This window comes from Somniosus microcephalus, chromosome 8, assembly GCF_052327205.1.
Source record: "Somniosus microcephalus isolate GS21.2 chromosome 8, FLI_Smic_1.0, whole genome shotgun sequence".
In the NCBI taxonomy this organism is placed as follows: domain Eukaryota; kingdom Metazoa; phylum Chordata; class Chondrichthyes; order Squaliformes; family Somniosidae; genus Somniosus; species Somniosus microcephalus.
In genome coordinates, this window is record NC_140994.1 from 56671826 (window position 1) to 56688968 (window position 17143).

Consider the following 17143-nt stretch of genomic DNA (forward strand, 5'->3'; position numbering starts at 1 on the left):
GATATGTTGGCAATGTCCCCAGTTGCTGACTGGAAGGAGCCGGTCGCATAGAAATTCAATGCCACTGTTATCTTCACAGCCACCGACAGAGAGGTCCTGCACCTTATCTGCGGCTGCAGATCTTCCTGAAGCAGGTGGCACAGCTCAGTCACCACCTCCTTTCGGAATCGCAGCCTCCTAACACACTGCCCCTCTGACATGTTGAGGTAAGAGAACTGCTGCCTGAATACCCTGGCAGCGTAAGGTCTGGTGTGGCGACGTCTGTTGGCCCTCCTCCGTCTGGCCATTCCTGGCCCCCTCTCCCTCCGTCCCTGTGCCCTTTCAAGATGGTCGAGCAACAGGACGTTCCCCTCCAAAGCAGCCCCCATAACAATAGGTCAGCAGAAATTAAAAAGGGTGTAAGCGCTCACCAGCAGCAGGATGATGGTATGAAGGCTGAAGGTCCTCTGGCAGTGCTGGGTCAGTAGTGAAATGGCTCAGAGTTCAACTGTTCCAATCTGTGTAAATCACAAATAAGTTGTGCTCCCAAAATGGCTGCCACTTTTATACCAGTGCAGTGCCCTTTAAATAGTGCCCCCCTAAGCCCGACAGCCACTGAGGAACGTTCCTGGAAGCTGTCCTTATTAGCGCCGGGCGGAACAGAGGGGGGCGCCACTGAATTTCCAGTCCTGGGTGCCAAGAAGGCGTTGCACACTGAAATGACACCATGATCTGCCTGCGCCTGGGCGCGGGCGCTAAGACTTAGCGCCGGCGCTAAAATACCACTCAATATGGCGAGAGGCGCTGGGTTCACTGCGCCCGCCCGAAATTTGGGTAACGCCCCAATTCTCGGCCTCTTTAGGTGCTAATCGCTGGCGCTAGCAACCGAATTTCTCCCCCGGCATCTTTAAGATTGTATTCCTTCTGAAATGCGTGAATATTGTCATCTTGGTTTATCAGTTTATGTAGGAAGTCTTTCTTGTAATGACACTTGAGATTTTGGATAATGCCTTGGTCCATGGGTTGTATGAGAGAAGTTACTTTTGGTGGCAAATAAATGGTGAAAATTTTTCCCAAAACCAACTTCGATTAATGTGGATGGGCTCTACAATTATCAAGCAATAAAATGTATTTGCTATCTTCAGGTTTCCCTATTTTAAGGAAATGTTCCCTCACAGATGGAACAAAAATATGATGGAACCAATATGAAAAGATTTCCTTATCCGTCCAAGCATTTCTTTGAGCTTTGTACTCAACAGGTAAGTGCCTCACATTTTTAAGTGCACGGGGATTTTTATACTTCCCAGTAACAAGAAGTTTAACCCGGTGTGATCCAGCAGCGTTCGCACATGTTAGCACGGTTACACAATCTTTATTTTTCTTGTAACCTGAAGCATTAGCCTCACTAGCCCCAGCAAGCGTTGATTCTGGCAAAAACCTCCAAAATAAGCCAGTTTCATCGGCATTGTATATCTGTGCTGGCGACAAATCATGTTGCTGCACAATCCGATTGAAATAATCGCAGTATTCTTCTGCGGCGTCGTGATCAGCTGATTTCTTCTCCCCGGAAATATTGAGTCGTCGTATCTCGTGCCGTAACTTGAAGCACGTTAACCATCCCTCGGAGAAAGCACACTTGTCAGTGAGCTCCATCTTTACGTAGAAACCCTTCGCTTTCTCGATTAACATGGGTCCGGAAAGTAGAACACCCTCTGAACGCTTAAGAGAAAACCACTCATAAAGCACAGTATCCAGCTCTTCAAGCTTAGGCTTACGAAGCGTACGCCGTTTCTCTACACTCTTAGATGTCTCCAAGCTTGAATAAAACTTGAGCAGCTTATCCTTCTGCAATTTGATGTCGTAGATTGTTGACGAACCGATTTTGAATTCATTCATAATGTTGATACGCTTCTCTCCCCTTTCTAGTCATTGGCATATCTCAATTTTCTGTTTTAAAGTTAACACCACTCTCTTCCTTTTGCTTGGACCAACTTTTGGGAATTCCATAATGCAAGATGGGGGAGATAATTCACGATAAAGATGGAGAAACACACAGAAAAATGGCGGATCGGAAGAGACTACCAGCAGCGCAGGAGACACACAGAAAAATGGCGGATCGGAAGAGACTACCGGCAGCACGGGAGAGCCAGACTTCTGTTATTGAGGTGTTCGGACTTCTGACAGCGCCAAGAAGCCAAGTAGTGGCAGTTTGGAGAACTACCCCCACTGACTAACTCGGCCACCGCTGGAGACTCGGACTCGGCAACATTTCCAGTTATTGAGGTGTTGTTTTCGGAGTATGAATTTTGCCGGTTAATAGAGAATTCCGGATATTTAGGTGCCATTTAAACGAGAGTTTCCTGTATGTTGGAAAGAGCTTGACCGCGGTTGAAGAGCCTGTCGTCGCTCTCTGTCTAAGCTCATTGAATAAAGAATGGCCATTTGAGTGTATTCCCAGAGGGCACTGGTGTCTGTCAAACTTCACAAGAGAAAGGAGTCAGTGTATTCAGGAGAGGAGGAAGGGAGTGGAGAAAACAGATAGAAAGAGAGAATAAAGGAAACTGTTGAAAGTGCAAATATTGTTGCTTTAAAATTGTATATAGTTCCTGTAAAGTCTGTGGGTTGTTTAGTTAATTAATACACAGACTACCAGAGTAACTTAAAACAGGACTTTACTATTCGAAGGTCAGGGCGAATCTGCCCAATAAATCCTGACACAGCACTTATATACCGGTGTGGTCACCGTCGGTATTACAGTATACAGAAGCCAACAAAGTAGTGCAACACCTAAAGTAGTTCTCTTAAAGGTGGACGGTTACATACAATAGTTCTCTTAAAGGTAGACGGGTACATACACTACAATCCTCCTTTTTTAGCTTACAACATACTGATTCCCCATTAAACATACATTATAACATATATACAACTTTATGCAAGACAGTTCACAGATTCAGTCTCTCTGGAGGTTTCCGGACTCTGTCCGGATAACGCCTCGGTGGTGTCGTAACTCCCGGCGGGGTAGTAGGTGCTTCTGGCAAGGTCGATTCGGCTTGAAGGACAGTGTCAGGTTCATCTGATTCCAGTATTACCAGATCGGAGGTAGGTGTTCTGGGTATCTCTGTCTCAACATTAACCGTGTAAGGTGGTGGAGTAGGTTGGCCATTTGTGGCTGACCCTATGATCTGGTCAACATGGCGCCTTATTATACTGTCCCCAATGTCCACCGTATACATCAACGGCCCTAGCCTTTTTCCAATAGTTCCAGGCTGCCATTTCTCGGTACGGTAGTCCCGGGCCAAAACTTGTTGACCTATCTGAAAAGATCTAGTTGGCCTTTCATTCATGCCCTGGAATTGCCGGTTCTCTACGTCCCTTCTGACGTTTGGCTTAAGCAAATCCAGCCGGCATCTTAGTCGTCTATTAAAAAACATCATGGCGGAAGTTTGATTTGTGACCGCATGTGTTGCATTCCTGTACGCCAACAAGAAGCTATCCACCTTATGTTGTAAGTTAATGGCTTCATTACCCATGGCCTTTATGGCCTTCTTGAAGGTCTGGACAAACCTTTCAGCCAATCCATTGGAGGCGGGATGGTATGGGGCTGACGTGTAGTGCTTAACCCCATTGCTCTTTAAGAATTTCTTGAATTCTTCGGACACAAATTGCAGTCCATTATCAGAACAGATCTGTTCCGGCAGCCCATTCCTAGCAAACATGGTCCTTAACACTGTGATGGTTTTTTCCGTGGTGGTGGTGGACATCTTTATTACCTCCGGCCACTTGGAGTGTGCATCCACCGCTATTAGAAACATTGAGTCCATAAATGGACCAGCAAAGTCGATGTGTACCCTTTGCCAAGGAGATGAGGGCCACTCCCATGGATGCAGAGGAGCCTGTGGTGGCGCGTTTTGGACCTTCTGGCATCCTAGACAGCTCTTAGTGATTTCTTCGATGTCCCCATCAATGCCTGGCCACCACACGAACGCTCTTGCTAGGTTCTTCATTTTCACTCCACCCAGATGTCCCTCGTGCAGCTCCTTTAACACCTTCTGTTGAAGTTTGGGTGGAATCACCACTCTAGATCCACACATCAGGGTTCCTCGACACACTGACAGCTGTTCTTTTCTCTGCGAAAATGCTGGCAGCGTTGGTTCGCCCTGTGCTGGCCATCCCTCCACCGTTAAATCATAGACTCGTGAGAGAGTCGGGTCATTTCTTGTTTCGTTTTTGATCATCGAATTTGTTACTGGTAGACATTCCACTATGGATGAGTGGAACATCTCTACCGGGTCCACTGTAGTCGCTTCTTCTACTATCGGCAATGGCAAGCGTGATAACCCATCAGCATTTCCATGCTGTTTGGACCTTTTGTATTCGATGTCATATTGGTGTGCCCCAAGTAACACGGACCACCTCTGTAACCTTTGCGCTGTCATGGTGGAAACGGCCTTGTTAGGGTTGAATATGGACACCAACGGCTGGTGGTCTGTCAGTAATGTGAACTTCTTGCCCTGCAGGTAATGATTGAATTTCTTTACGCCCCACACAAGGCTGAGGGCCTCCCTATCTATTTGAGCATAATTTCGCTCCGCGGAGGTCAATGATCGGGACGCGAATGCCACTGGCCTTTCCAAGCCATTTGGTAACTTGTGTGAAAGCACTGCTCCAATTCCATAGGGGGAAGCATCACAAGCTAGACGAAGAGGTAACGTTGGGTTGAAATGAGCCAACACTTCTTCAGAGGTAATCAACGCCTTGCTTCTGCGAAAGGCCTTTTTACATTCCTCACTCCACTTCCATGGTACTTCTTTCCGCAACAGAGCATTCAGCGGATGCAGCACCGTGGATAGATTCGGCAGAAACTTGTGATAATAATTAATCAACCCCAAGAATGATCTTAACTGTGATACGTTTTCCGGAGCGGGGGCCTTCACGACAGCTTCTATCTTGTCAGGTGACTTGTGCAGCCCCTCTCGGTCAATGACATGACCGCAGTACGAGATCCGGTTTTGGAAGAACTCACATTTCTTGCGATTAACTCGAAGGCCATATTCCTTCAACCTAGTGAGCACCAGTTTCAAATTTGTGAGGTGTTCTTCCTCGTCTTCTCCCGTAATCAGGATATTGTCTAAGTAACACTGCGTGCTTGGAATTCCTTGTAATACCTGCTCCATGGCCCTCTGCCAAATTGCTGGAGCCGAAGCTACCCCAAAAACCAGTCTATTATAACGATACAAGCCTCTGTGTGTGTTGATGGTAAGGTACTGACGCGACTCTTCCTCGACTTCCATTTGTAAGTATGCCTGCCAGGTCTATCTTGGTGAAGTGTTTCCCTCCAGCCAACGAAGCAAAGATATCTTCAATCCGCGGAAGCGGGTATTGTACCGTGTGAAGCACCGGATTCACTGTGATCTTGAAGTCTCCACAGATGCGGACCTTCCCCGGTCCCCCTGGCTTGTTACTTGGTGAAGACTTCATGACGGGAACAATGGGCGTGGCCCACTCACTCCAGTCCACTTTTGACAGTACCCCTGATCGTTCAAGTTCTTCCAGTTCTGCCTCCACAGCAGGTCGTATCGCGTAAGGTACCGATCTGGCTTTGAAAAATTTTGGGCTTGCACGTTCTGCAATCTTAACCTTTGCTTTAATTCCTCGCAGTGTTCCCAGTCCTTGCTGGAATACCTCTTTAGCTTCGTCCAATATTCTGGACAACCGTTCAGGTTTGACATCTTCCTTTCCGGAATCTACCGTCATGGTGTTTAGTGAATGCCAGTCTATCTTTATTTTCCTGATCCACTCCCGTCCCAGAAGTGGTGGACCTCCCTCAGGCAACACATACAGGTCCATCCTTTGGTGACCTTTGTCCTTGTATCTCACCTTAACTTCTATCTTTCCGATGGGGTATACTTTGTGCCCCGTGTATGTCTGCAATACTAGTTCCGTATCCCGTAGGGGAATATGCTTGAATAACTTTTTATAATCATGCTTATTCATGACCGTCAACGCCGATCCGGTGTCCACTTCCATTTTCACTTGGGCTTTTCCAATCTGTAGTGTGATCCAGATAGCTTGTCGGTCAGCTTCATTACTCACATTGTGAATTCTCAGACTATCCAGTTCCTTGCAGTTGGAGTGTGAGTCCGAATTCTGTTCTTCCGGACTCTTCCTAGTCACCTCATGTACCTTTCTGTACCTCTTTTGTGGTGACTCATTATTGTTGGTCTTCTTTCCTGACCGGCATACCTTAGCTATGTGACCGAGCTTGCCACATTTCCTACATTCCTGGTTTTTAAACCAGCATTGGTTCTGGTCGTGTGTTGTCTTCCCACAACGATAGCATTTTGTTGTACCTGAAGTAATTTGCTGCACACTGAGTGCCGCTGCCTTTAGCTGCATTTCCGCTGTTCCTTTCGCTGCGGCTTCATTCGATGCAGCAATAAGGACAGCCTTATCAAGTGTAAGATCGTTCTCTTCGAGCAGTCGTTTTTGTGTTTCTTCCTGCGACATTCCGCACACGAATTTGTCTCTGAGTGCCTCTGCCAGATTTTCCCTAAACTGACAGTGTTTCGCTAGCCTACGCAGTTCAATCAGGTACTCCGCGTTGCTTTCCTCTTTCCGTTGCGTTCTCGCGTAAAATTTGGATCGTTCCACTAACATCAGTGGTGTGGGGTTAAAATGATCCTTCAGGACAGCAACAATATCATCGAAAGTCTGATCCGCCGGTTTAGCTGGTGCTAGTAGATGCTTCAAGAGCCCGTATGTCTTCGCGCCCATCGAGTTTAGCAAGGTTATAGCTTTGTCGTCATCTTCTATTTTATTGGCCTCACCATAGATCTCAATGCGTTCCACATACGTGGCCCAGTCTTCTACCTCGGAATTAAAATCGTTGATGTTACCACGCTTAGGCATCTTCCTCTCTTCCTGATAACACCACGGATTATTTCTTTAAATTTTCTTTTTTTTTCTTCAAGATGGCGGTTCCCGCGAAAATGGCGGTTTCCCGCGCTTATCTTCTCTCCCCGCCCACTTCAATGGCGGTTCCCCGCTTCTGTCTTCTTCTCCGCCTAATGGCGGCTTCCCGCGTTTCTTCCCCTGGCGGGAGGGGTACACTTTCCCCACGGGCGACGGCCGCTGGCTTTCAGGTTCACAGCCTGCGCGTCGGCTTCAGTGCTTTCCCTTTTCTCGGCAGGGTAACTGGCGCTGGGTACACCCCGTTGACGGCGAACAGTTTCAGCCGCTGGGCTGGGCTGGCTCTCGCTCAGTTCCCCTTGCTCGGGCTCTGTCTCTCTCCCGCTCACTCGGCTCTACCGGCGCTGGGTACACCCCGTTGACGGCGAACAGTTTCAGCCGCTGGACTGGCTCTCGCTCAGTCTCCCTTGGTCGGCTCTGCCTCTCCCGCTTGCTCGGCTCCCAATCGCGCCTCCCAGCCCTCCCGCAGTCCGGTGCTTCCCTCCCCGGCTGCGGCTGAGTTTTTATATCTTCCCGCGCCTATGCTCCCGGTCGCAGCGCTTCGTGGCTTCGGTCGCTGCCCGGCCTTTTTCGCCGGTCGCGGTCTAGCTGTCTCACGATGCCGTTGCGTCCCCAGCCTGTCTGTACTGCGGCTTCCTTGCTCCACGCTGCCCCAGTCTCAGTGCCTCTGGGCCCGATTTCTGTCCGGCTCCTTTCCCCCTCGACCGTGGTCGAGTGCACCGCCCTTATCCTCCAGTTATTCTTTTTACTTTTCCCTTACTCACAGTCACCGTGGCCGGCTTGCTTCTCGTGCTGATCGGCTCACTCCTCACCGTGGCAGAAGGGACAGTCAGTGCCTGTTGCTGATGGAAGTCTTTGTCTCTGAATTCTTCCTCCTTTCCAGCTCTGCAGACTCGAGTTTTCTCCCAGCAGAATGACGAGGGCGGTTGCCTCTTCTCGACGCTCGTTAACTGCTTCGGAAGTATTGTTGCCGCAGGGTACGATCGGACTCGTCGCCACTGTAAAGTCTGTGGGTTGTTTAGTTAATTAATACACAGACTACCAGAGTAACTTAAAACAGGACTTTACTATTCGAAGGTCAGGGCGAATCTGCCCAATAAATCCTGACACAGCACTTATATACCGGTGTGATCACCGTCGGTATTACAGTATACAGAAGCCAACAAAGTAGTGCAACATCTAAGGTAGTTCTCTTAAAGGTGGACGGTTACATACAATTGTTCTCTTAAAGGTAGACGGGTACATACACTACAGTTCCTCAGATGGAAGTAGATGTATAAACTTGTTGACATTTGAGTAAAAGTTCCAGAGTGCCTGGCTATTAATATGTGTGTTACCCCTATTCAACTGTACAGACTTTCAGGTATCTCGATGACATGTTTCTCACCATATGCATCACCCATAACCTAATAATCCTGTGTCTTCCTCCTTACTAACATCTGGGGACATGTGCCAAAATTGGGAGCGCTGTACCACAGACTGGTCATGCAACAGCCTGACATAGTCATACTCACAGAATCTTACCTATGAGCCAACGACACAGACTCCTCCATCACCATCCCTGGGTATGTCTAGTCCCATAGGCAGGACAGACCCACCAGATGTGGCGGCACCGTGGTATACAGTTGGGAGAGAGTAGCCCTGGGAGTCTTCAACATTGATTCTGGACCCCATGAATTCTCATGGCATCAGGTCAAACATGGGCAAGGAAACCTCCTGTTGATTACCACCTACCGCCCTCTCTCAGCTGATGCATCAGTAATTCTCCATGTTGAACACCACTTGGAAGAAGCACTGAGGGTAGCAAAGGCACAGAATGTACTCTGGTTGGGGTACTTCAAATGTCCATCACCAAAAGTGGCTTGGTAGCACCACTACTTACTGAGCTGGCCAGGTCCTGAAGGATATAGCTACCACACTAGGCTTGCGGCAGGTGGTGAGAGAACCAACATGAGGGAAAAACCTACTTGACCTTGTCCTCACCGATCTACCTGTCGCAGATGCATCTGTCCATGACAGTATTGGTAGGAGTGACCACCGCACAGTCTTTGTGGAGACGAAGCCCCGTTTTCAAAGTGAGGACATCCTCCATCGTGTTGTGTGACACTACCAGTGTGCTGAATAGAAACATAGAAACATAGAAGATAGGAGCAGGAGTAGGCCATTCGGCCCCTCGAGCCTGTTCCGCCATTTAATGAGATCATGGCTGATCATCCAAATTCAGTACCCTGTCCCTGCTTTCTCCCCATATCCCTTGATCCCTTTAGCCTTAAGAAATATATCTAATAGATTCCGAACAGATCTAGCAGCTCAAAACTCGGTATCCATGAGGTGCTGTGGGCCATCAGCAGCAGCAGAATTGTATTCCATCACAATCTGCAACCTCATAGCCCGGCATATCTCTCCCTCTACCATTACCATCAAGCCAGACGAACAACTCTGGTTCAATGAAGACGCCTCCATCACCATCCCTGGGTATGTCCAGTCCCACCGGCAGGACAGACCCACCAGAGGTGGCGGCACAGTGGTATACAGTTGGGAGAGAGAGAAGAGCATGCCAAGACCAGCACTAGGTGTTCCTGAAAATAAGGTGTCAACCTGGTGAAGTTGCAACACAGGACTACATGCATGCTAAACAGTGGAAACAGCATGCTATAGTTGGAACCAAGCGATCCCACAACCAATGGATCAGATCAACGCTCTGCAGTCCTGCCACATCCAGTCATGAATGGTGGTGGACAATTAAATAACTAATGGGAGGAGGAGGCTCTGTGAGCATCCGCATCCTCAACGATGGTGGAGCCCAGCAGGTGAGTGCAAAAAACAAGGCTGAATTGTTCTCAACCAACTCCTGACGTCCGCACCATCACAGAAGCCAGTCTTCAGCCAATTTGATTCCTTCCACGTGACATCAAGAAACGGCTGAGCGCACCGGATGCAGCAAAGGCTATGGGCCCCAACAACATCCCGGCTGTCGTGCTGAAGACTTGTGCTCCAGAACTAGCCGCGCCTCTAGCCAAGCTGTTCCAGTACAGCTACAACACCCGATAATGTGGAAAACTGCCCAGGTATGTCCTGTCCACAAAAAGCAGGACAAATCCAATCCGGCTAATTGCTGCCCCATCAGTCTACTGTTAATCATCAGCAACATGATGGAAGGTGGCATCGACAGTGCTATCATAGAATCATAGAACGGTTACAGCATGGAAGAAGGCCATTCAGCCCGTTGAGCCCGTGCCGACTCTCTGCAAGTGCACTTCAGCTGGTCCCACTCCCCCGCTCTTTCCCCGTAGCCCTGAAAATGTTTTTCTTTCAAATACTTATCCAACTCCCTTTTGAAAGCCATGATTGAATCTGCCTCCACCACCCTTTCAGGCAGTGCATTCCAGATCTTAACCACTTGCTGTGTAAAAAAGTTTTTTCTTACGTTGCCTTTGGTTCTTTTGCCAATCACTTTAAAAGCAGGAGAAGCGGCACTCACCAATAACCTGCTCACCGATGCTCAGTCTGGGTTCCGCCAGGATCACTCTGCTCCAGACCTCATTACAGCCTCAGTCCAAACATGGATAAAAGAGCTGAATTCCAGAGGTGAGGCGAGAGTGACTGCCCTTGACATCAAGGCAGCATTTGACCCAGTGTGGCATCAAGGAGCCCTAGTAAAATTGAATTCAGTGGGAATCAGAGGGGAAGACTCTCCACTGGCTGGAGTCATACCTAGCACAAAGGAAGATGGTTGTGTTTGTTGGAGGTTAATCATCTCAGCCCCAGGACATCGCTGCAGGAGTTCCTCAGGGCAGTGTCCTAGGCCCAACCATCTTCAGCTGCATCATCAATGACCTTCCCTCCATCATAAGGTCAGAAGTGGGGATGTTCACTGATGACTGCACAGTGTTCAGTACCATTCGCAACTCCTCAGATAATGAAGCAGTCCATGCCCGTATGCAGCAAGACCTGGACAACATTCAGGCTTGGGCTGATAAGTGGCAAGTAACATTCGCGCCACTCAAGTGCCAGGCAACGACTATCTCCAACAAGTGAGAATCTAACCACCCCTTGATGTTCAACGGAATTACCGTCACTGAATCCCCCACCATCAACATCCTGGGGGTTACCATTCACCAGAATCTTAACTGGACCAGCCGCATAAATAATGTGGCTATAAGAGCAGGTCAGAGGCTGGGTATTCTGCAGCAAGTGTCTCACCTCCTTACTCCGCAAAGCCTTTCCACCATCTACAAGGCACAAGTCAGGAGTGTGATGGAATACTCTCCACTTGCCTGGATGAGTGCAGCTCCAACAACACTCGAGAAGCTCGACACCATCCTAGACAAAGCAGCCCACTTGATTGGCACCCCATCCACCACCTTGAACATTCACTCCCTCCACCACTGGCGTACCTTGGCTGCAGTGTGTACCATCTACAAGATGCACTGCAGCAACTCACCAGGGCTTCTTCAACAGCACCTCTCAATCCCGTGATCTCTACCACTCTAGAAGGACAAGGGCAGCAGGCTCATGGGAATATCACCACCTTCAAGTTCCTCTCCAAGTCACACACTATTGCATCTTGACCGAACAGTAATGAATAGAGGAGACGGAATGTACCTTTTACTATTTACTGAGTAAATGGGTGGACATTACAGCACATTGTCTGCATGCAGAACTCCAAACTGAAAGTGAAAGACAAAGTAAAACCGAGCCCCCCAGCACCCCCTTCAGGTAACACCCGGGAACTGGGACAAACTTAATTGAAGCAAAACTCAAAACACAACACTCCTTTCCCCCAGATTAAACCCCTTAGCCCTCCAGGCATCTGGGACGGAATCTAACCCAACTTGAGCGCCGCTGGACAGGCATAGTCGGGGTGCCACTGCTAGCCGCAGGAAAACCTTCCTCCGTGGCTGATGACTCCGTGACACCTTCTGTCGATGTGGCTTCCGTTGTTGTTGCAGGAAGCAGGCCGTCACTGCCTGGCAGAGGTGGCGGAGACAATGGCCTAGCCTGTGACGTCTCTGTTACTCTCACCGGAGTACGACCCCGTAGCTGGTCTACGTGGCGTCTGTGTAGCTGGCCATCAGGTATACGGACGCTGTACGACAGGGGACCCATGGCCTGCTCCACCACGGCAGGCATCCATTTGTCTCCTCCTGCATAGCAACGGGCAAACACAGTCTCTGACGGCTCGAACTGCCTGGCGGTGCCCTGGTGCTTCTTAGCCAGCTCTTCTTGCTTTGTGTGCCTCTCATCCCTGTAGTCCGGGTGTAGCCGGTCCAGTGCAGTCGCCAGCCGGCGACCCATCAGCATCTCGGCAGGACTCTTCCCCGTTGCTGAGTTTGGTGTGGTATGCTGTGATAACAGGAACCTGGCCAATCTGGTTTGCCAGTCCCCCACCGATATCCTCACCAGTGCCTCTTTTGTGGTTTGCACCATCCTCTCTGTCTGCCCGTTAGAGGAGGGGTGATAGGGCACTGTGGTCACGTGGCGGATCCAATTTCTGCCTGCAAAAGCCTTGAACTCCGCTGACGTGAAGGCTGCTCCATTGTCCGAAACCAGCACGTCGGGGACCCCATGTGTGGCAAACAGCAAACGCAACGCGTTGATCACTGCACTGGATGTCATGGAGCTCATGATAGCCACCTCCAGCCATTTCGAATGAGAATCCACCACTATCAAAAAGACCTTCCCCTGAAATGGCCCTGCAAAGTCAATGTGGAGTCTTGACCATTTACGAGTGGTCCACTCCCAGGGGTGAAGGGGAGCCTTGGATGGGCTATGGCGAGTCAGCTGACATGTCCCACAGCTCTTTACCACCTCCTCCACGTCTCGGTCCAACCCCGGCCACCAGACGTAGCTTCTCGCCAACGCCTTCATGAGCACAATCCCAGGGTGTGAGTCATGCAGCATTTTCAGCACCTCCTCTCTTGCGGCGGCAGGAACCACCACACGGCTTCCCCAGAGCACGCAGTTCTTGTGTGCAGACATTTCATGGCGCCTCTGAACGAAGGGCTTGAAATGCTCCTCCTGGACCTCGGAGGGCCAGCCATGCAGCAGCCAGCATAGCACCCGTGATAAGACTGGATCTTTCTGTGTGAGGCTGCCAATCCTCTGGGCATGGAGTGGGGCCTCCGGAACCTCCTCCAGTAGCAGCACCTCCAGGGGTGGTGGCGTCTCAGCCATCGGCCAGTTCAAAGGCAAGCGACTCAGGGCATCAGCATTAGCCAGCATCTTCCCAGGCCTGTAGCAAAGTTCACAACTGTAGGCCCCCAACATCAGACTCCACCGAAGCATACGCGGTGATATGATCTGCGGCATGGGCTTGGAGTGATGCAGGAGCCCCAAGAGTGGCTTGTGGTCTGTGTAGATGACGAACTGTCTCCCTAACAGGTACTGGCTGAACTTCTTTACCCCAAATATGATGGCTAGGGCCTCCTTGTCAATCTGGGCGTAATTACGTTCTGTTGTTGAGAGTGTTCTTGAGGCAAAACTGATAGGCGCTTCCCGGCCATCTGGCTCTATGTGACCCAACAGAGCTCCCAGCCCGTATGGTGAGGCATCACACACCAACACCAATGGCTTGTTTTCATCATAGTGTGCCAGAACCTTATCTGCTTGTAGCAGTTCCTTTGCCTGTCTGTAGGCTGTTTCATGAGCTGAGGTCCAGTTCCACACTGTTGCTTGGTCTAACAGCCTGTGCAGTGGCTCTAAGATTGTGGCTTTGCCCTTGAGAAAACAACTGTAGAAGTTTAACAGTCCAAGGAATGCCTGCAGTTCGGTCTTGTTCTTGAGGGTGGGAGCGCTCCTGATAGCCTCCACCTTCTCCGTAGTCGGATGCACACCATCTTTGTCCACTCGGAATCCCAAGAACTCCACCCCATTGGCAGCGAACACACATTCCTCCTTCTGAAGGCGTAGTCCTACCTCAGCCAGCCGGCGTAGTACTTCCTGCAACCGCTCATCATGGGCTTCCTGTGTCTTGCCTGTAATCAGTATGTCATCCAAGTAAGGCTGAACTCCCGGAACACCAGCCAACAGGGTGTCCATGAACCTCTGAAAGATTGCCACAGCCATAGACACCCTAAACTGCAGCCTTGTGGCTCGGAAAAGTCCTCTGTGGGTGTTGATTGTCAACAGCTCGGCTGACTCTTCATCCAGGACCAGTTGCTGGTATGCTTGCTTGAGATCCAGCTTGGTGAACAGAGTGCCTCCAGCCAGTGTTGAAAACAGCTCTGTAACTGTTGGTAAGAGATACACATCTGGTAACACAGCAGTATTAACCGTACATCTGTAATCTCCACAGATTCGCAGGCCCCCATCCTTCTTTGCAATGGGCATGATAGGGGTGGCCCAACGGGAGTTCTTCACTGGCAAGAGAACCCCTTGGTTCACCAGCTTATCCAGGGCCTCATCCACCTTCTTGCGCAACGCAAAAGGAACTGGTTGTGCCTTGAAGAACTTAGGCGCTACCCCTGGGTCCACTTCGATTGAGACTGGCGGTCCCCGACAGGCCCCGAACTCACCAAAAACCTCTTCATAGTTCTCCAACATAGGAATTATGGGCTGTCGCTGCACCGTGTGTACTCCTGTCACTTCAATACTGAGGGGCTCAAGCCAATCTCTGCCCAGCAGGCTTGTGCCCTGCCCCGCCACCACATAAAGTGGAAGTGTGTCCTTGACTGCCTGATACTTAACTTCCACATGAATCATACCCAGCACCTGGAGTTGAGCTTGGGACCACTGCCGTAGCACGCCACTGACCTGAGCCGTCGCCGGGGGTTCACTTGGCCACAGCCTATTGTAAGTCTCTTCACTTATCAATGAACACGCTGAGCCTGACTCCACCTCCATGCAGAGTGGTGCCCCATTCATGATCACATTTGCCGTGTATCCCCACCGTCTGTGGGGTAGCTGCTTAGCTTACGTGGTATACACTGTGTACCCATCGTTGTCCTCCAGTGTCAGGGTGTGTGTCTGCGATGCTTGTGTTGGCTCTGCTGCAGCAGCCTGAGCTTTTTTCATGCAGACACGAGCTATGTGTCCTCTTTTCTTACAGAAATGACATACCGCTGACACAAATTTGCATGTAATGGAACCATGGAGAGCCCCACAGCGGAAACATTTTCTTCCTGTCTCTTTAGTTGCCTCCATGTCTCTCACAGCAGCAGCTGCGTGTGTGGTCTTGTGCACCTCCTCGGCGGCCTGAGATGGTGCTGCCTCTGTACAGAGCATACGTGTGTTCATCGATGCAGCCTCTGCTGCTAAAGCCTTCTCCTCGGCCAGTCGGCACGTCAGGGCCTTCTCTGCTAACTGCTGTCTCTGCAATGCTGAGTCCAGCACTCCACACACAATCCGATCACGGAGCATATTGTCTAACTGGTCACCAAAATTACAATGTAATGAGCGTTTCCTCAACTCGGCAATGTAACTTGAAATAGATTGTCCAGGCTGTTGTTTACAATTGTGAAAATGGAAACGCTGCACAATCTCTCAGGGTTTTGGGTTAAAATGTTTCTGCAGCTTCTCAATCAAATCAGCATAATCCACCTCACTAGGTTTACGAGGAGCCACCAATGAACGCAGGACGGAGTAAGTAGCAGCTCCGCATACACTTAGTAACACTGAGTGCTTCTTCTCTTCTTTGTCAATATTATTGGCCTCAAAGAAACACCCCAGTCTTTCTGCGTATTCCTCCCATGAACTGTCCTTATCCCCAGAGAACTCTTCAATACGTCCCAAGGTCGTCATAGTTTTAATGTGCACTGTCCCTTTAAGATACACGGACTTTTTTCTTTTTTAAAAAATTATTTTTCTCCTCCGGCCAGAGTTACGGTAGCTACACTCACTGTAGTTGCCTGGCCCGCACAATACTCTGTCCGCCGTCTACGTCGCAGCTAGCCAACTATCAAAATGCCGTTGATGTTGCTAGCTGAGTGGCCCGCTTGTCGCAATTTCCAATATCACGGCTGTAGGTTCGCATGTCTATCTCCGTCCTTCTAGAGAGTTCAACAGCCGCCTCGTCGCCAGTATTGCATCTTGATCGAACAGTAATGAATAGAGGAGACGGAATGTACCTTTTACTATTTACTGAGTAAATGGGTGGACATTACAGCACATTGTCTGCATGCAGAACTCCAAACTGAAAGTGAAAGACAAAGTAAAACCGAGCCCCCCAGCACCCCCTTCAGGTAACACCTGGGAACTGGGACAAACTTAATGGAAGCAAAACTCAAAACACAACACACACCATCCTGACTTGGAAACATATCGGCGAGTCTTCATCGTCGCTGGGTCAATATATTGGAACTCCCTCCTTAACAGCACTGTGGGTGTACCTTCACCGCATGGACTGAAGCAGTTCAAGAAGGTGGCACCACCACCTTCTCAAGGGCAATTTGGGATACGCAATAAATGCTGGCCTTGCCAGCAATGCCCACAGCCCATGAATGAATACATTTTACAGAGGGAGCACAGGTAAAATTAAACAAGAATGCTTTCGGGTATCTGATGAGAAAATGGTGAATGATACAAGCCACTGTTGGTTAAGCAAAGATCCAAAGGTTTTTTGATTGGGATATATCAATACAGGGAATTTAACATGTAAATATATACCTAGAAGAAGTAAAGCCTGTCGGAATTAGGAAATGGTATATTTAACATACTATAACTTGGATTAGAACTAACAATTGTGAACTACTTCCATGAATATTGTGAAGAAACATTAAGAAAGTATATTGACCTGGAATTTGCAGTCAGTGACAAAACGATGGCGCTCTCCGCTGACCTTGAAGAAAGCTGCCCACAAAGATCTTGCGATCTCTGTGGCGAAAACCTGAGCTTTCTTGCCGTTAAATTGATTGCAGCACTGTCAAAAGGGGATCCCCAGCACAGAGCAGCAGCAATGTCATCAAGCTGTCTAAGCAGCCAATCACATTGAACAATTCTCACAGACAGCAAACCAGGAAATAAAAAGCACTGATTCAATTCATGTTTCAAACATTTTACAGAAAGCGAAATCAAGATTGGAACATACACATGGGGTTAAGGTAAAAGCTTAAATATCTGAAACAAACTTTAAAAAAAAAAATTTAAATATATATTTTTAGTATTTTAAAAATCTGGTAATTTTCTACAATAATGGAGAAATTTGACATTCCACAAATATAAAATGTGTTTTTCAGGGCTTAAATGGTTGTTCAGC

General features: G+C 49.1%; 1 protein-coding gene across 1 annotated transcript in view; it reads left to right on the top strand.

Moving 5' to 3' along the window:
* adgra1b (adhesion G protein-coupled receptor A1b) overlaps positions 1-17143 on the top strand; it is a 1141355-nt gene that overhangs the window by 353263 nt on the left and 770949 nt on the right. The gene's annotated exons all lie outside the window — the stretch shown is intronic.